The following is a 17,457-nucleotide window of genomic DNA, read 5'->3' as shown; positions in this document are numbered from 1 at the left end:
TCAGGGACATAAAGCAAAGAAATGTTCTAATAAGCAACTCACTTATTCCTTTCCTGTAAAATATTTTCTGCAAGGTTTGGAACTTCTTTCGGGGATTTCAGAGGAACTTAGAGGCTTGTAACACACATTACAGTTGTTTTCCATTCAATTTAACAGATATTTAATGAGTGGTTAGGTAGTAGGCCCTACAGAAGGAATTGCAAGATTCTCAAAGATGAGGAATGTGCAGTGGCAAGCCTTGGGTCATATGCAGTAGTGAAGGGCATGAATCAGAGACACACATGCCTTAAATAAAAGGCCAAGCTCCTAAAATAAATAGGATTTCAGCAGACAGAGGTAGGAAGGCATTCAGGAAGACAGGAACCAGATGGATAACGTCATAAAGCTGGGAAAGCGTGGACCCAACTAAATAGTTGGGAGAACATCATGTCGTCCCGGACAGAGAGAGGTAAATGAGATGAGAAAAGTAGTCTGAGACCTGATTGTGGTGGTTCGCAAAGTCCAGGAATTGTGTGCTTAAATAGGTAGAAAAGAACTGTGGAGCGTTTTTTGAGAAAAGAAGTCCAGTTCTGGGTTTTGGAAATGCTAATCTGATAGGAGCCTCTAAAATGAGGGTGGGGAAAGCTCCTCAGAGGGTATTGAGAATGACCACAAGGACCAAAATTAGAGTGGTGGCTTTGGGATTTAAAAGGAAGGAGCAGATGAGAGAGAGATTTTAGGTGTGAAATCTGTCAGTTTTGGCAGTTGACTGGATTGCAGGCAAAATAGACAGGCTAGACAAGATTTCAGACTTGGGCTCCAGGTGAAGGTGCTGCATGAGCAGAAATAGCATAGGTGGCCTGAAGTAGGACCTGATATAGAGAGAAAGATGAAAACTGAAGACACGTTGGGAATTAAAGTATAGACCTTCAGGAAAAAGTCAAGATAACAAGTTTGCTAATCATGACAAAGTGGGGAGGTCTTGCCTTCAAGCGGTTTACAGTCATAGTGGGAAACAGGCATGCACAAATGAACATTCAAAGAAGATGTAAAAAATGTTATAAGAGAGTTGCATCTGTAAAAGTAGGGATTATTTAAGGATTAATCAGATAGCACATGTAAAATGCTAGCACATGTCCCTGTGGGAACATTAAAATGTGAGCAGTGAATTTTCAAGTCGGGGAACTCAGGAAGGATTCACAAAGTGATATTAGCATTTAAGTTGGGTCTTAAGGGTTGGGGCTTGAACTTGGATAGGCAAGAAGAAGAAAAACTTCCAGTAGTAAGAGAGAGAGATGAGGATTGTATTAGCAGGGATAGGCTTGACTAGGCTGAGGTAATTTTTAAAAAGACTCAGTTGTTTAGCACAGCAAAAGTTTAATTCTTGCCCGTGTGAAGTACAGGTTGGCTTGAGTCCATCTGGTGACTTGGAGATCTGGTCTATCTCGTCAACACCACCTTTTTGACCTTTGGTTCCCAAGGTCACCACAGCAGAAGAGAGGGATGAAGGAGGCATGCTAGCTCTTAGCTGCCTCAGCCTGGGAGAGACCCACGTTACTCTGTCAGTGTCTATTGCCCAGAACTAGTCAGAACAGGCTGGGAAATGTAGGGGAGGCCATGGGATATTTGGTGAGCACCCATTGTCTCTGCCACAATGATGAAAGCAGGAACGGGCAACTGCCCCAGCAGGTCCCAAGGAGGCAGGAGAGAGTGACATTACCAATGTGGGTAGAAGGGTTAGCCTCAGCAACATGGAGAGTCCACTTGATCTTAGAAATGAAAGGAAGGAGAGAACCAGAAAGAAAAACTCTGAAACTCTAAAGAAGAAACTAAGAGGGAGTTGCTGATGATAACCCAGTGTGCGACACACATCTGGCCTCAGACATCCCCATGTGGTAAGAGGTTCTGTCATCTAAGGAGACTAACATGGCAGCAGCTGGGCTGGGCGCTCTGAGGAGAGTGTAGGGAGTTTATTTCAGGAGCTAGGGGAAACATGAGAGGGAGTCAACAAGAAACGAAGAAGAGAGGGGCCAGCCCTGTGGCGTAGTGATTAAGTTCAGGGCACTCCGCTTCAGTGGCCTGGGTTTGCAGGTTCAGAACCCCGGGTGCAAACCTATACCAGTCATCAGCCATGCTGTGGCAGTGACCCACATATAAAATAGAGGATGACTGGCACTGGCATTAGCTCAGGGCGAATCTTCCTGACCAAAAGCAAACAAACAAAAAAAAAAAGAAATAAGGAAGAGAATATGAGGGCTTTGTAGGTGCTAGGTTACGTGGATATGTCATGGGCTTAAATCAGCAGAGTGAATTACATTAATAGAAAATATGAGATATTCTCTCTCAGAGTCTTCCAGAATTATGCCATTACATCTAAAGTTAATACTTAGATCCTCATATTAACAGAGAATAGGAAGAGACAGAGAAAACTTATCTCTTGAGAGAATTTTTCCATTTTTACCCGTGTGTTTTTCATCAGCCATCAGCATCCTTAAGTTTTCACTGTCATTCCCTGTAATCATGCAAGCTTGCTGTCCATGTGGGGGGTATGTTTTCTGAGTGTTTGATGAAGGAGATGGCATCATGACTGCTGTGCTGTGCTGTCCTAGGGCAGAAGCTAGAATGAACTTGGTTTTCTAAAGCCCAGATCTTGTCAGAGGAAGTGAGGGGCTAGCCCAGTAACCTGGCGCATCATTTGCTCTGAGAGCGTAGCTCCTTATGAAGAAGGAGGAAATTATTTCTTTGAGAGGAATATTCACAAAAATAACCACTGAACATTGTTAAACAGAGATCTTTCTCACCAAACCACTGTAAATGAATCTATGTAGTTGTTTCTTGCTTCTTCTGACTCTTCCCAGCCTTAGCGTCTGCCAATAAATGTCTTAGTGTCTGCCACTTAGTGAGAGCCATGAAAAGAGACTTGAAAAGCTAAGAGATAAGTCCACAGAAGCTCACAACTGTGACAAAAAAGCATGTTGAGTTCTCTGGGTTAGCAGTTTTCTGCATTTTCCTGGAACAAAGTCTGAAGGAGTGTCATTGACACCAATGTGCAAGAATCAAAACCACTGGTCTACACGTGGGGCTGTCACTTAACTTCAGATTTGATGGTCAAAGCAAAGTTTCCACTCGTGCGATGGTGTTAGATTTTAAATCTTCCATCGTCAGCTTCTGGTCTCGTGGAGGAAACAAATATACATTCGGTATGTCCTCTCTGGAGGACTTAGCTCCTGAATATGTTACCTTTGCACTGGGCCCCAAAAGCAAAAGAAAAAAAGTCATACCAGACAGAGGAGGTAAGTTCTGAAACACCTTTTTCCACTGCCTTCGGCACCTGGGTGTTTGGGACAGGGAGGAGGGACAGTCTGTGGAATCAGGAGGAGGTGGCTGTATCCATGTATCCCGCAAGGAGGCACGCAGGTAGCCTGCTGTTTTTCCCTTCTAGGAGTTCCCAAGTGGACAGCTTCTTTGCAGCCTCATACCCCAGCTGAGCTGGCACCCTGGCCACCTTTGGACCCTGCAGATCAAGTCATGGGGATGTCCCCAAATGTCCCTAAGGGATGCAACTCCTAGTAACCACATTGATCAAGAGGCCACATGGGCATGGGAAAAGCCCTGGTTGCCCTGTGCTATGTGCGAGCTGTGTGGCTTTGGGCCAGTCATTGGCCTCCCTCAGATTCAGTTTCCTCTTTTATAATGTGAGAATGACAATAGTAATGCTTGCTTTGCCAATCTCAAAGGGTCAGTGTGAGGCTTGCCCAAGAGTGAATGGAAAGGAGTGAACTACCTAAGGCCAAACTGGCCCTCTTTGCAGTTAGATCTCCCTGCTCTAAGCTCCCGCAGCGCCTCGGGACCCTCCTGACGTGGAACCACTTGCATGTCTCTTCTCTACTGCTCTTAAACCCTCCAAGGCAAGATCGGTGCTTAGTAAGAATTTTAAATGATAATAATCATAGTATGGCTAATAACATTTGCTTTTTGAGCTTCTGCTACGTGTCAAGCACTGTGCCAAGCACTGCAGATACAATATTTCCCCTTCTCACAACTCTTCAAGTTGGCGTATATTTTGTTGTTATTCTATTTAACATATGAATAAATTCTGAGATGTTAACTTGCCCTGAACTGCAAGCTCGTTAATGGCAGAGCCAAAAGACGGTTAATTAACAGATAGATATCCAGCTAATAGTTACGTTTTAGTCAAGGGCAGTGGTTCTTAAAAAGTGTTCCCTGGACCGACAGTATGAGTGTCACTTGGGAGCTTGTTGGAAATGCAGACTCTGAATGAGAAACTCTAGACCAGTGGTTCTCAAACTTTCCTGTGCATCCAAATCACCTACAGGACTTATTAAAGCCAAGATTGCTAGACTCCGCACCCAGAGTTTCTGATGCAGGAGTCTGGGAGGGGACCTGATCATTTGCATTTCAGAGTAATTCCCAGAGGATGCTAATGCTGCTGTTTCCAGGACCAGGCTTTGAGAGCCACTTGCTTAGGAATTCTTGCTTGCCTAAGCAAGAATTCCTAAGAAAAGACACATCATTTTGTGTCATGAATACTTTGACAGTTTGGTGACACCTACAGATCCCTTCTCAGGATAATGTTTTATAATTACTAAAATAAAATACAAAAGGTTATGAATAAAATAGATTTGTCCAAAGGTTTTTTTTAAGTTGTTGTATGGTAATATGAATCTCTGCTTTAATATATTAAATAATAAGATCTAGCACCGTAGATCTAATAACCTCCATACTTGGGAATAGTGCTAAGCAGAGGTATGTGCAACAACTGTGAAATAATGTGAAAACAGCTGTGATTTCTAATGGTTACAAGTCACAGGTGCTGCTCATACTACAGTGATGTGTTGCCTACGTTTATCATTGAATGTGATGCTAAATTCAGTGAGAGGTTTATGAAAATAAAGATGTAAAATTTTCCCCTTCTGTGGTAGGCAGCCTCTAAGATGACCCCAATGATCTTTATCTCCTGGTAGTCACACCAGTGGGCTGGACTTACTGACTCACCTCTGATGAACAGAATATGGTGGAAGTGGTGATATCACTTCTGAAATTAGGTTATAAAAAGACTGTGGCTTCCCTCTTGGGTGTGCTCTTTGTATTAGTCTGCTTGGCTGCCATAACAACATACCATAGACTTAGTAGCTTAAACAATAGAAATAAATTTTCTCACAGTTCTGGAGGCTGGATGTCTGAGCTCAGGGTGCCAGCATGGCCAGGTTCTGGTGAGGTTGAGTTCCTGGCTAACAGGTGGCAACCTTTTTTCTGTGTGCTCACATGGCCTTTCCTTGGTGAGCACAGTGGAAAAAGAGCTTTCTCTATCTTTCCTTTCTTATAGGCCACCAACCTTACTGGATGAGGACCCCACCCTTATGATCTCATTTAACCTTAATGCCTCCTAAAAGATCTATCTCCAAATATAGTCACATTGGGAGTTAGAGCTTCAATATATGAATTTTGGGGGTGACACAATTCATTTCATAGCACTTTCTCTCACTCTCTCTCGGATTGCTTACCTGGGAGAAGAGAGCTACAATATTATGAGGCAGTCCTGTGAGGGGCCCACCTGACAAAGAACTGAGGCCTACCAATGACTACATGAGTGAGCCTGAAAATGGACCCACACCCCCACCTCCATTTGAGCCTTCAGATGAAACTGCAGCCCTGCCCGACAGCTTGACGGAAACCTCATGAGAACTCTTGAGCCATAGACAGCCAGCTTAAGCCATGCCTAGATTCCTGCCCCACAGAAACCGTGAGATACTAAATATCTGTTGTTTTATGCTGCTAAGTTCTGGGGTAATTTGGCATATGGAGCAAGAGAGAACTAATACACTAATGCAAGTTCATGGTCATCCTGAATTTTATCTATATATCCTTAAGAATCCCCTACCATAGCCATTATCCTTCCACAGGCTCCATTCTGTGAGGAAGAAGGGTTCTCATGCAGATCAGTGGCAATCAAAACAGGGCCCACCCTCAAGCAGGAGCAGTTCAGCCAAGTTGGGAACACAGCTGCTTTGACCTGGACAGCGGGTGAGCAGCTGTTGGCTGCTCCTGTTGCTGCTCTCGTGGATTTGTGGATCCTCCGTAGGGCGCTAGGCCCACTTCCTCTGTGAATTATAGTCCTAGTAGGTCTTAGGATGTGACCACTGCTGAGAAAAAAATCCAGTCAAACCCTTGTTTTTTTGAAGAGGAAACTGAAGCTCAGGAACAAAGAGAATTACCCAAGATGATTTAGTTTGTGGCAGATCTGGATCTAAAAGGAGGGTATCCTGACATCTAAGTCCAATGCTCTTTTCTATACTCTAGTAATTTCTACTAGAAGATGTTTCAAGAGATATTCAGTTCTGATTTCAGCCTGTCAGCTCTTAAATATAGTATATTCTGTATCTTTCCTAACACCTTAGAAATTGTTACCTCTAAGTTGCATAGGCCATTGATTTAATATGTTTTTTTCTTCCCCAAAGCTCTGTTATTCTCTGAAATATTAAATCTTTGAAGGCAGCTGAGGGACTATTAAAATGTCCATAACAATTAAATAATCCCCCTAAAGACTGAGAGATGCAAGCGACTCTTTGGAGCACGTTGTGGTTGAAGTCTTTTGTTATAGATATCAAAAAATATCGTCTTATGTTTGAAGCTTTTCTCCTGAGATCCCAAAACACTTAAACATGTAATTTTACTACGGCAAGAACAGCTCTTGATACTCCCACCTGCAGATGGAGAAACTGAGGTTCAAAAGGTTAAGTGACTTCTCCCAAGGCATCTGTTAAATGGATAGAGTTCCTGAGTAAAGGGCTCCAGGGTCCTATAAGCCCCTCCCTGAATTCTTTACCTCCACCAGCATCAGGACGCCTTCTGGAGTACTTGTGGCTAGATGGTGGACCATGACACCCCAACATCTCTGTGTCACATTTGTCTGTCACTTTGGGAAACGATATCACACAGTGACTTTAGGATGAGACCAGATTAAATATTCCAGTTCCAACGCTTACTCTCTGCCCTTAAATAAGTTACCCAACCTCTCTGAACCTCCACTTCCTCCCTGGAAAAATGGAGATATTAATTTCTTGTTTACCCACCAGCCCACAGGCTCCTGGAGGAACAGGCTGGAACACACAGCCTGTTTGCCTCTGTGCCGCCATCACTGGCATGGCACTAGCCACCCGGTACATGCTCGAATTATGTCTGTTGAACTGCCAAGTTGTTCAGAGAACTAAATTAGACATTCCACCTAAGTTCCCTAACTTCATGTCTAGTGCATGTATGGATTCCTTCTTCCAGGAGCTTTCACACACACAGCCTGGACTTCCTCATGTAGCAATCCTCAAAGGCTGGAAATTCCTCTCTCCAGTTCCACTGGAGAGCATGTGAATGTCTTCTGTCTCACAAGGCTTAATTTGGAAATACAAAATGACCACCACCACTACCCCCAGTCCAAGAAAATAGGACCCTTCCGTTGATTAGGGCCCTACAGACCACCTGCACCCAAATTCCAGGATCCAGCAGCAGAGATAAAATAATGCACAAAAATCAGACAAACTGGTTATCAGCCCTGACTGTGCATCAGAATCCCCTTGGGATCTTTTAAAAATAAACAGACATGGGGTCGGCCTGGTGGCGCAAGTGGTTAAGTGTGCGCGCTCTGCTGCGGAGGCCCAGGGTTCGCTGGTTCGGATCCCGGGCACGCACCAACGCACCGCTTGGCAAGCCATGCTGTAGCGGCGTCCCACATATAGTGGAGGAAGATAGGCATGGATGTTAGCCCACGGCCAGTCTTCCTCAGCAAAAAGAGGAGGATTGGCAGATGTTAGCTCAGGGCCGCTCTTCCTCACAAAAAAAATAAAATAAAATAAAAATAAACAGACAAAAATAAACAAACAGGCCAGGACGCCATCTCCAAAATCTGACTCAGAAAGTCTGGGATAGGGCTGGATGTATTTTTTTCTTCTAGTTGACTATGATGCTTTGCCTGGTTTAGGAGTCTTTGCATTTGACACATGTAAGTTGTTATTATTACTCTTTTTAAAACCCAATTTCTTCCAAGTTGAAGTCAAAACATCAATTGTCAAATGAAACACCTAATTCCTTTCAGAAAGGGATATCTTGGTAAAGCATTTTAGCATCACCCATGGACAGGGAATTCCAATTTCTAGCAGTTGATCGCATGATCCATTCACATGAGCTCACCTATTCACACGTTGCCTCATTGATAGATGCCATGGGTTGATAATGCCTCTGAGCTACTCAACTGGATCAATACTGATCCAACACACAGCAATGCAGATGATGGGTTTAAGGCAGTGCTAGAGTGTCTGGGGGAATTTCCACCTACCCTTGGGCATCTTGTACAGAATCCAAGGACCCCAGCTTGGGTTTCCTGTCTCTGCAGAGTATGTTGAGGCTTGGTGGAGTGTGCTTATCAGCTTTGCCACAGGATACACGCTATCACTTCACCTTGTGAAGCCTCCGTGACAGGCACAATTATGTTGTCCATCATCTGCTGGGGAGCTCTTTAAATAACTTCTCACATATTACGAAATGCTTCCCACCCACACACCCTCTCCAACTCACTCCTTCCAATCTTCTTTCTTCCCTCTCTGCTAATTTATCCGTTAACTTATGCCCAGTTACTCTAGCTATAATTGTTTATAACAGCTTTGGTAATTTGCTAGTGGCTCTGAAAATAGACAGCTTTAGCTTCTGCCATTCTACACTGATAATTTAGCAATACTGATCCCATTACCCTACCCCAGCAATTTCATCTTTCTTAGCTTCACGTGTGTTCACATCACCTGAAATGTCCTTTCTTCTTGTCACTTTTCCATTTTGGTTCTCCTAACAATTCATGTCTTTCCTTCATGACTCAAGTCAGTTCCTTTGGAAAACTTCCCTTGGCCACCTCTCTCCAACAATCAACTGTATACATGTTTGTCTCCTGAGAAATGGGAAGCATTTGAGAGTCGAGGTGCTGTGACTCATTCTTCTTTGCATCCCCCATGCCTGCCATACAGAAGAAATCCTATGAGTATTTATTGGATGGATAGATGAATTGATCCAACGACCATACCTAATGACCCCACTTCAGAAACATTTTTAGTATTATTGTTGGGTAGCAGTCCAGCATAGAAGTTCTATGCACCAATAGAGATGGAGTTTTGAGTACTTAATTGGTGATTTAATTTACTCATACTTGACTATCCCGGGCCTACCAAAGTGCCAAGCCATAGATGGTTGAAAGTGTTTATACCCAGATGAGCTGTAGCTTTTGCGGTCAGAACGTAGTCTTGCTCAGCAAGGAAACCAGCTTTCTGGGTGTGCAGCCTTTGCAGTTGTACAGGGCCCTTGCTTAGAAGGGCTTCATGTTGGTTTAATGCTCTGTGATGGCTGTGTTGAAGTTGTTAACATTTTTTAAACAAAGGGTCCTTCATTTTTGTGTTGCCTGGGACCTCACAATCATGTAGCCAATCCTACTCAGCAGAGCTGGTGCCAGGCCAACTGGCAAGTCCCCAGGAGGTTTATGGTATAGTCAGCATCTCCTTGACTCTGTGACTGGTGCTGTCTCCTGTCTTTTTTTGACTATTCAAAAAGCCAAGGAACTACTAACCCCAAGAGTTGGTATTTTACCCTTCGGAATGTGTCAGCTTTAGTCATCACCCAAAGAAAAACTTTTAAAAGACACGTAAAACAGAAATACAGAGTCTACTTAAAAGTCATGTCTAACTTGAAAAGTAATAGCAATTCTACGGGCCTCCTCATGGCAACTTTCTGTTTTATTTCGTATCGTCCAAAGGCATATTTTAAAGATAAAAAAGAGCAGTCAGTTTGAGCTCTTTCAAGGTAATAGGATTTTACTTGCCTCCCACAAACAATGAGAGGAGAATTTTAGGCTAGCCATTTTCTTCTACAGCTTAATTTAAGTGTAAAAGGCAGTTTTAAAAATGTATCCCTTGAAATAACTTTAAAATGAGACCTTTAACAAAAAGATGATTTTCTAAGTAAAGTCAGTGTCTTTCTGAGCACAAACTAAAATGAGGAATGGAAATATCCGGAAAAAGGATCCTTATATAATAGGTAAGTATATTTTTCTACAATTGTTTCAAATGGTATGTACATCGAGAATTAAACCGGCCTGGAAAATAACTTGAAAATTTGACTGCTCTCCAAAATTGATGTTAAAGAACTATTTTCCATGTATATGATTTTTATAATAGTTCTTTTACTAATTACAAACATGTCTGTGTCTACTACGTAAAATCTAGAAAGATAGGCAACAAAAAAAAAAAACCAGTCAATTCTAACCACTGTTGCCATTTTAATAGAAGTCCCTCTGCCTTTTTTATTTACAAAACTGGGCTCATAAACTACATATTGTTTTGTAGCCTGCTTTTTTCACTAGCTTGCAAACATATTTCCATGTCATTATATGTTTTTTTACACTTTTATATGATGATATATATATAGTATTCTGTGGTATGAGTGTACTATAATTTATTCAACCAGTCCTCATACTTAGAAAATTGGGTAGTTACCAGTTTTTTCCACAAATGCAAACATATATTTAGCAATATCTTTTTATATATCTATGAATTTTTTCATGTTCCTTTTTAATATTAAATATTCCTGACTTCTCTGTGTTGCACCCTTTTGAGGTTCTTCAGTTCTTTTAACACAAGCTTTTGCAGTGGGCATGTGTGTGCAGAACACATATCACCAAATTCATTACGTTAGCACGCTCGTGCACTTACCATGTTCCCCTGGCTGTTTCTTCTGCTGTTCAACCTTCATTGTTCTCTGACTGTGTGCCAGGCCCTGAGCTCAGTCCTCGGGTACAGAGATAATAAGACACAGTCCCTCTGCCTAAAAGATACATTAATCTAATGGGAGAGCAGACTTAAATATAACTAATGATAATGAAAAAATAATGTTAGGGGAGCACAGAGAGGGAGTAACTGGAGAAATTAAGGAAGTTGCCCCAGAGGAGACCCTGCAAAGAATATGTCAGATTTTGACAAGTGAAGGAGGGGAAAAGAACATTCTGAGTAGAAGGAAAAGCACAAGCAAAGGCCTAGAGGACTAAATATGTACGGTGTCTTCAAGAGTAGCTACAGTAGACGGTACACAGGGGAAGTGGAGCAGGAGAGGCCACTGAGAGGGTGGGTTGGGATGAGACTTCAAAGACTAGAAAGGCATTCTCAAATTCTTTTGCTTCTGACTGTAAGAAGTGGGAAGTCGGTGACCATTTTGAGCAGCTGAGGCAGGACTGGATCCAGAGTTTTAGAAACTTAACCCTGGTTAAGTCTGGCCAGGAGGGGCTAGAGTCTGAGGCAGTTTGCAATTAGGAGTCTCTTGCAACTGTCTAGGTGAGAGAGAATAGGAGCCTCACCTGGCTGTGAGACCTGGCCACAAGACATTCAAGAGATAGTTCAGAGAGAGAATCAAAAGAACCCGACATTCCAGTTCAGATGGGAAAGGGAAATTGGTGGAAGACATACAGCAAACTCTAAACTATCTAGTTTAAGTAATTCCTCATCAAGTTGCTAAGTGCCTAGGGTTAGGAATGATGTCTTTTGGGTTCCACTTCCCCTCGATGCAGTGCCCAGAGTAATCCAACAGGTGGCACTTGGCAAACTCTTATTAAATGGAAGGGTCATAGCCAGTGTCTCCTGTGAGAAAGACTGAACTCTTGCACTTCTCAAAAGTAACTACTGTCTTTTAAGGATAAGGCTGTCTCAAAGGAACCCAATCGCATATTCAAGAACCAAAGCTTTGTTTATCATTTTTCTTCGAAGGATAATCCCTATAGCTTAAATAAGAGTGTGCCTTAATCACCAAGCCTAGGTCATAAAGACTGTGAAATCTAAATATACTTGTGGGATTTCAAGCACTGATGAATAGGCATTAATGAAGGCAGAAGAAAGTATTGGTTCAAAAACAAGTTATTACATTGCCTAGGGGGTGCGATCAGGGGACTGACTGCAATGGGACATGAAGGAAATTTAAGGAGTGATTAAAATGTTCTATATCTTGATGAGGGCTGTGGTTCCATGGGGGTATATGTATGTTAGAATTTATAAGCTGGACACTTAAAATGTGTCCGCGTTATTGTACATAAATTATGATACCTCAATATATCAATCAAGTTCATTAAAAAATAAGTGATTAGAACAAAAATTGAAAGTGTTAGTAGAGTCTGATTGTTGAGATTGTTTCAAATTATTTCTTCCCCAGACTCTATTCCATAAAAATTCAAACCCCTTTATAAAAATGACTTTACAGCAATTTAGTACAGCCCACATTTTTTGCATGCTGCCTATAGGCAGATCCTGTGCAGTTACTGGAGGGTACATTGTGAATGTCACAGTCAAGGTCCTGCCCTGACAAAGTCAAAGCAGCTGCCAACATAAAACCCTAAAGCAAGCATAACAGAGCTCTTGTAGGTTCCTTAAGCTTAGGGAGCTTGATCTTAGGAGAAGGGGAGAAAACATTTAAAGATCAGGTTAAAAAATCTCAAGGTACTTGCCGTGTTGACCACTCTCGCTATTCGGTTTTGGTGCTGATTCTAACACCTTTCACAATCTCAAATACAAAGCTGAGTTCTTCTAACATTGGGTTAGATCCTTGGGGGTGATCCTAGTAGTGGGTGTTATTTCTCACTGAGGTCTGAAAGCCTTGCTGTAACCTGCATGTGTGAACTCTGAACATTTAACTGAATGCTGTGAATCTGCTGTGTGAAGTTTTCTTCCTATCCAGAAGATTCCAATAGCTTGTCATGATCAGGCTTAATTTGGACTTTTTCTATGGTGATGCTAGCCTACTTAAGCCAAGGTCTAGCAACTTAATGACTAGTTGGAGGGCAGGGGCACAGTCCTTTGGAAATATAAATGAAACTGGCTCCATTAGTTTAATTTGGAAATGAAGCGTAATGCTGGAAGATCATCTTAAACCTCAACTGGCCTGGGTTCTGTCATTTTAAAAATGAAAAGGCCTGAGACCCAGTGAAGTTAAGTGACTTGCCCAGGTACGCTGTGTAGTTTGGGCAGATCATGGGCTAGAAGCAAGGTCTCCTGTCTTCCAGGACTGGACCATTGCCTTCTTTTTAAAGCATTGAGAAGTTTGTATAGTCCCATGTCCAAAAAGTCCATTTTTCCATTTGACTGAATTGAAAGGAACCTAGCTTCCATTTAGAAACCTTCCAAGGGAGGGAATACGCATGCCCTTGGCAACCCACCCCTGCATTTCACAGCCTTCCTTACTGGGGATCTCTATGTGCTATTTCTTTCCTCCAACCTCACTCCACACAATGCCACTACCTATTACTTCCTTTGATCAAATAGAAATTTTAATCATTCTCTTTTCGCTTGATTTTAATCCTCTGAAGGCCTGTCTGCTCCATTTGTCACAGTTAACGTGCAGAAACTTCACTTGCAATGAAAGTCATACTTCTCCTGGTAGCCTGGCATTTTAGCATTTTAAGAAGCTAAGTAGCTCTGTCCTCATTAAATTAGGGTCAAATTGGAGAAGAGAATTACGTACTTAAAAACACAGACGCAAACGGATGGATTAATGTTATACCTTCATATAACACATCGTGACATGTGGTAAGAGCGTTAGACCAATTAGCAATCGAGTCTTCTGCTCAGGTTCATCTTTTCCTCTGGGTACATAGTGAAGGGATGGTGATTTGAAGGATGGCATTTATCAAATGCCCTTAGATAGAAAGTTTCCACTTTAGTGACGTGACCTGCATTCATTTAACGAAGACAGCACCCCATAGCCTGGTAACACAGCAAAGACCAAGTGCTACACCAAATGTACTGCCTCCAAATTGGCATTTACGCATCTGACATTATTTCTAGAAATCATTGAAATCCATTGCAATTGTGTTTACATTGGAGTTTTAATATGTTCCAAAAATATATCCTGCTCTTTTGTTGAGAGCTACCAAATCATAAGTGATACTATTTAGCAGGGTTCTTGGTTTGGATGCCCCCGCCACCTTTTCTAGTCTTGCTTCCATATCAGTCTGATTGGTAACAGAAAAGAGAGGTAAACAATAAATCTCCCAAATCCTCCTGGTGTGAATGCCCAAGATACTGTTAGAAGCAAAATGTATGGGGAGGTGAGGGGAATTGGATCAGCAACTTGCAGGGGAAGGGATGGTTTTCTGCTGTGGTAAAGCAGAAAAACTCTGTCACCAAGTTTAAATTAACAGAATCTGCCTGGAGGGGAGCCACGGTCTTTGTGTGTCTGATTAATGTCAGCCTTGTAAATGCAGAGATCCAACAACAGGGCTGGCCAGCTGAGCAGGAAGCTCAGAGAACATGGCATCTCGTGCTTGGGGATCTGAGCAGAACCCAGTGCCTCCGAGTAGGGCTTGAAGAGAAAGCGGCAGACCGGGAGTACAGGTGACATTTTTAATTAGATTTTAGTGATGTCCCGTGAAGGAAACACAGGTAGCCACTAAATCACCTTCCTTTTAGGCCTTCCTGCCCCAGAGAGCAGCAGTGTGCAAACCCAACCCCTCCCTCTCTAACTCAGCTGGTTGGAGCGCCATGGCTCTTAGAACAGGGAGTCAGAAATTACCTTCTTCCTAAATGAACTTCAGACCCGAAGAGGAACCATGTCCAGAGCAGATCTCCTGGAATCCTTAAGGGGATTGAGCAAGGAGCCTAGGAAAAACAGGACTTCGTTCCTCGTGTTCACCTAAAAATGCTAGTGGTTCCAGGCAAATCCTCAGCCCTCGGATTATGCATCAGGGAAGTGGGTTTTGTGGTTGTCAGCAGATACTCAGATGAAAGATGCTGCATGAATTTCCCATCCTGTCCCATCTTATTTTTGGTAAGAGTGGTGTTCCATATGCTGGGAGTAGAAGTTAAATCCTTAGGGAATGTGTATGGTTTGAAAACCTGTGTGGTGTATTTATGTCAATCGCTGATGTGTTTCTATAAATGCATTTTTGTGACTTTGAGAGGTGCGTTGAGACCATCCAGTCAGTCATGGCAGCTTCCGGGGTACACAACCAGCTCTGACTGTATTTCATGTGCAAGTTTGATCACCTCCGCAACCCTCTGTGTATTCACCCCAGGAATGTACGTTGAAGAATTTAATCTTGCAGCCACTCTAAAAATAGCCAGAAAGCGTTCCTAAAACCTCTGCTCTGGGGCCTTATTTCTAGGGGCAGCAAGAGAAAAGGAAAGCCTTCTTGTTTTTAATCCCAGCACCAATAAAATCAGAGGTTGATGTTTATATATCACAGGGTGGTTGTTTTGAAAGAGAAATAAAAGTAAATGATGAAACTTTGGAAAAAATGGACTCTCTGGAATGGAACCAAGAACAAGGTCTCAGTTTGGACCTTTTGGTTAAAGCCACATAATGCAATTTATGTCATTCCCTCCAGATAGATGATTTTATTGGTTTGCTGGGAATTTTGGCTTAAGGGAAACTGTACATTTAACTCTTTTTACTGCCAAAGTCTATCCCCAGTGTGAGGTGTTATAATAGAAAACAACACATGCCTAGACCCTCCCCTCTAAGAGCTTATATTCCAGGGTCCATGATTCACAAAAGATATTTTCAGGTAGTTGCATAGCTAGAGTCATGACTAATGACTGTCTTAATCAAGAGCATTTAAGATCAAAATGATGCTTTTTCAGCCTACGAAGTTGTTACATTTGGCTTCTTATAAATCTTAACTTCTAGCGAATTTCAGGTGCATAAACCATTTTGAAACGCCGAGATCCTCTGAGAAAAACAGTTAAATCAGTCTTCAGAACCAGAAGTCAATCCAATCATCACTCACTAATGTGTTGGTTGTTGATGGACATTTCCTGGTTGATATGTTTTAGCTGTAGTATATATTAAGATAAAATGGTATTTTGGGAACTAAGTGTATTTCTTTAAATTATGGAGCTGGAGATCACTCTCTGACTAGATCTTCTTCTTTCTTTGATGGAGGGAGGGCTCCAGGCTCACTGGCCATTGGATTTCCTTTTTCCTCTTTACATTCCCTTATGACCTCATCCATTCTCATGGCTCTGCATGCCATCTGAACACTGATGACCCTCAAATTTATAGCTCCAGCTTAGACTCTCCTCTGATCTCCAGCCTCCTGTACTAACTTCCTACTCGGATCTCTGCTTAAATATAAAATGCCCATCTCAAACTTAATCTGTCCAAAATGGGTCTCCTGACCTTTCATCCAAATCCTAGTCCTCCTGCAGTCCTATGCATCTCAGCTGTTGGAACTCCCTCTTTTCAGCTTCTCAGGCCAAAACCTAAAAGTCATCCTAGGGTCTTCTCTTTCTCTCACATCCCATATCCTGCCAGCTTCACAATCAGGAAATAATCTTTTATCACCACTTCCAAGTTCAGAATATGTCCATTACCTCCTCACTTCTCACCACTGTCAACCTTAAAAAGTAAAATAGCCAGTTATTTTACCAGCAAGATGAGTTTATTCAGAAGTAGCAGAAGAATTGCAATTCGGGACATGCAAACTGTGGCGAGCCATAGGCAAGTCTGGAGAACAAAGGAGAAGGGCTTGCTTTTATAGAGGAAAGGAGGACGTTGGGAAGGGCTGTTTTGAACAAAAGTCTATTGGAGGAGAGAGAGAGAGTTCAGGATGGTGGCAGTATCCCATTGGCTGAGTGTGGTGGTTGCACATTGGCTGGGCTGTTGCTGGGCAAGGAGAAAGTCTTCCTTTCTTCTACTAGAGTATATAAAGTAAGCTTCTTCCTACTGCAGCAAGCAAGGTACACTTCTTTTTGCTGGGGTCTGCAAACGTCGAGTGGTAGTGCGTGAGAGCTTCCCCTTCAAGGCTTCCCAACTCCATATTAAATGAGGTTCCCTTTGTTCATTTTCAGACCACCTATGTGTTCAGATTGGATCTGGAACCTGGTCACTTCTCACCACTTCCAACACCACCACCTTGTTCAAGCTGCCATTATGGCTTGCCTATATTCCTGCAAGAGTCTGTCAGCTGGTCTCCCTGCTTCCTCTCTTGCTGTTCTTCATTCTGTTAACAACCAGCATCCTGAATGATCCTGTTAAAATCTAAGTCACATCACTTGAGTCCCATCCTCAAAGCCCTCCAGTGGCTTCCCGCATCACCACAACCCCACTGGATTTGCTCCCCGACCCGTTATCACCCTGATGTCATTTTCTACTTCTTTCCTCTTGGCTCTAGTCACACTGGTCTTCTCAACAGTGCTCCTCAAACACAGCAGATTGGCTTCCACCTCACACCTCTGCACTTGTGGGTCCCTCTGCCTGGAGTGTTCTTCCCCCAGAATCTGCACTGTTTACTCCCTCCCCTCCTTCAGGTTTTTACTCAAATGTCAAGCCCTTTCCTGACCACTTCATTTAAAATTCCTACCCTTCCCTCTATCTCCCAAACTCCCTCTCCCCCCAGCCCTTCTGATCCGCCCTTATGGCTTTATTTTTCTCCATTTTTCCCCTCTAACA

At 42.6% G+C, this 17,457-nt stretch overlaps 1 protein-coding gene across 1 annotated transcript in view; it reads left to right on the top strand.

Annotated features, from left to right (window-relative positions):
• FAT3 (FAT atypical cadherin 3) overlaps nt 1-17,457 on the top strand; it is a 605,429-nt gene that overhangs the window by 531,170 nt on the left and 56,802 nt on the right. The gene's annotated exons all lie outside the window — the stretch shown is intronic.

The sequence above is a fragment of the Diceros bicornis genome, chromosome 7, assembly GCF_020826845.1.
Source record: "Diceros bicornis minor isolate mBicDic1 chromosome 7, mDicBic1.mat.cur, whole genome shotgun sequence".
In the NCBI taxonomy this organism is placed as follows: domain Eukaryota; kingdom Metazoa; phylum Chordata; class Mammalia; order Perissodactyla; family Rhinocerotidae; genus Diceros; species Diceros bicornis.
The sequence above is the reverse complement of the archived record's forward strand: the minus strand, read 5'-3'. Positions and strand labels throughout refer to the sequence as shown.